Source organism: Petromyzon marinus, chromosome 58, assembly GCF_048934315.1.
Source record: "Petromyzon marinus isolate PM22_M1 ecotype Great Lakes invasive population chromosome 58, UKy_Petmar_22M1.pri1.0, whole genome shotgun sequence".
Lineage (NCBI taxonomy): Eukaryota > Metazoa > Chordata > Hyperoartia > Petromyzontiformes > Petromyzontidae > Petromyzon > Petromyzon marinus.
The window spans coordinates 7208495-7211895 of NC_133724.1; positions in this window are offsets into that span (position 1 = coordinate 7208495).

A 3401-nucleotide genomic window follows, 5' to 3' on the forward strand; every position below is an offset into this window, starting at 1 on the left:
CATCGTTACAAAGACATCGTTACAGTGACATCGTTACAGAGACATCGTCACAGAGACATCGTTACAGAGACATCGTCACAGAGACATCGTCACAGAGATATCGTTACAGAGACATCGTTACAGAGACATCGTCACAGTGACATCGTCACAGAGACATCGTTACAGTGACATCGTCATAGTGACATTGTCACAGAGACATCGTCACAGAGACATCGTTACAGAGACATCGTTACAGTGACATCGTCACAGTGACATCGTAACAGTGACATCGTCACAGAGACATCGTTACAAAGACATCGTCACAGTGACGTCGTTACAGAGACATCGTTACAGTGACATTGTCACAGTGACATTGTCACAGAGACATCGTCACAGTGACATCGTCACAGAGACATCGTTACAGAGACATCATTACAGTGACATTGTCACAGAGACATCGTTACAGTGACATCGTTACAGAGACATCGTCACAGTGACATCGTCACAGTGACATCGTTACAGTGACATCGTAACAGTGACATCGTCACAGTGACATCGTTACAGTGACATCGTTACAAAGACATCGTTACAGTGACATCGTTACAGTGACATCGTCACAGTGACATCGTTACAGTGACATCGTTACAGTGACATCGTCACAGTGACATCGTCACAGTGACATCGTTACAGTGACATCGTTACAAAGACATCGTCACAGTGACATCGTTACAGTGACATCGTTACAGTGACATCGTCACAGAGACATCGTTACAGAGACATCGTTACAGAGACATCGTTACAGTGACATTGTCACAGAGACATCGTTACAGTGACATCGTTACAGAGACATCGTCACAGTGACATCGTCACAGTGACATCGTTACAGTGACATCGTAACAGTGACATCGTCACAGTGACATCGTTACAGTGACATCGTTACAAAGACATCGTCACAGTGACATCGTTACAGTGACATCGTTACAGTGACATCGTCACAGTGACATCGTTACAGTGACATCGTTACAGTGACATCGTCACAGTGACATCGTTACAGTGACATCGTTACAAAGACATCGTCACAGTGACATCGTTACAAAGACATCGTCACAGTGACATCGTCACAGTGACATCGTTACAGAGACATCGTTACAGTGACATCGTCACAGTGACATCGTTACAGTGACATCGTTACAGTGACATCGTCACAGTGACATCGTCACAGAGACATCGTTACAAAGACATCGTTACAAAGACATCGTCACAGTGACATCGTTACAGTGACATCGTCACAGTGACATCGTCACAGAGACATCGTCACAGTGACATCGTCACAGAGACATCGTCACAGAGACATCGTTACAAAGACATCGTCACAGTGACATCGTTACAGTGACATCGTCACAGTGACATCGTCGCAGCGATCCAACTCCACTGCCGCAGCCACTCCGTGACGCGGTTGTCCGGCTCGCCCGACCCTGGATGTGACATTGTAAGTCGTGGCTCTGCCTCGACACCATCAGCCCTTGCCATGGAGTCAACATTGGGGGGCGGACGAAGTCTTCCAGGGGGGGGGGGTCTGGGGGTCACCCCCCTCCCCCCCACCCCAGACCAAAAAAATAAATCTAAATTTGAAAACGAATTTCCTGCCTAAAATATTTTTAAAAATTCACTAACACAGGGGATATGTTTTGTTACAATAATGTCTAATAGTGTATTGTTGTGTTACATCACTCTGTTTTTACTTTTTAACCTTTTCTCGTGTCATTGTATGTAATGGCAGAGATTAGGGATTCATAATAAAGTACAAACATAACCACAATCATATAAACATAACATCTATTTTATAGCGATATATTGGGGGGCGGGGGGCGGCATTTTGAGCATATTTATTATAATGACGGCCTCGCTCGACACCATCAAAGGGGCCGTCCATAAATTACGTCACACAATTTTTTGACCCCCCTCCCTCGTCACAGGGCGTCACAAAAATTCAGACCCCCCCCTCCCCTCAAATATGACGTCACAAAGCTCTGCCCCCCCCCCCGCCCCCAAAACCATATTACCATTTAAAAAATAAAACATGCTTCAAATCGCTTTAAACTATTGTCACATTGTAGTGCGTGTTTAATGTGGCGCTGCACTCTGATGTTGTAGGAGAAATCATTTATTAAAAAGTCTATTTAATTAAGTAGAACGTGTCGTCTGTATTTATTTAAAGTTGCGCGTTTTGATGTGACGTCACATTTCTCAACCCCCCCCCAGGTGCGTGACGTCATTTATGGACGTCCCCTAACGTGCTTCACGGCGCTTAAGTGTGGGCGCCAGGGTGGCTATGAGATGTTAACTACCTCGCCTGGTGTGCAGGAGGTCGTGGGTTCGATCCCGACCCTGACGCCTGCTGCTGTATATTTGGAGTTTGCGTGTCTCTCTCTCTCATCATCATTATCACGGTGGCTATGAGATGTTAACCACCTCTCCTGGTATACAGGAGGTCGTGGGTTCGATCCCGACCCTGACGATGCCTGCTGCTGCTGTATATTTGTAGTGTACGCGTCTCTTTCTCTCATCATCATCACGGTGGCTAGGAGATGTTAACTACCTCGCCTGGTACGCAGGAGGTCGTGGGTTCGATCCCAACCCCTGGCGCCTGCTGCTGTATATGTGGAGTTTGTGTCTCTCTCTCTCTCCCCATGGCCGCGTGGATTTTCCCCGGGTTCTCCTCCGGTTTCCCCCTCGACATTTAGAATCAACGTCACGCGTTTCGATAATTTGCCAGCGGCTATAAATGTCCACACAATGCTGATAAGCCCATCTCAGTTGAGCTGTCATTTGTGGCTAGGTCGTTTCTGAAAAAATAAAGAGCTACATAGCTCAGTGGTGAAATGAAAACAATAGTTTCAAGTGTCATTGCGGGTGTTACAATCGCAGCAATAACCAGGGCGGGCTGCTGGATTTGAACCGCGAACCTCATTGTCTGATGGTCACTGCAGTGGATCGATTTTACAGAAATGATCAATCTAGAATATTTGTCTGCTATCCAATTTCCACGCGACGAGGCACTTCCTTGAGCTTCTGAAAGAGCCTTACCTGGTAAAATAAAATATAAAGTCAATCGTTTTCACTCTGTAGCAAATGTATTTATTTTTGTTCCTGGGTAGTAAGTGATATTTTCCTAATTGCGTATGCCTCAAAACAGCACAGAAAACGGCTATTGTTCCCCACAAACTTTGCTGTTGTGACCAGGACAGTGATATTTTGAAATGTACTTATTGTCAATGAGAAAACCTGGTGTGCATTTGTGTCATTCCTTCACGTTAAGCCGTTTTCCATACTTTTGAGGCATAAGCAATTAGGAAATAACACTTACTACCCAGGAACAAAAATCGTGTTACATAGCGAATTATCCACACACATTCAATAAC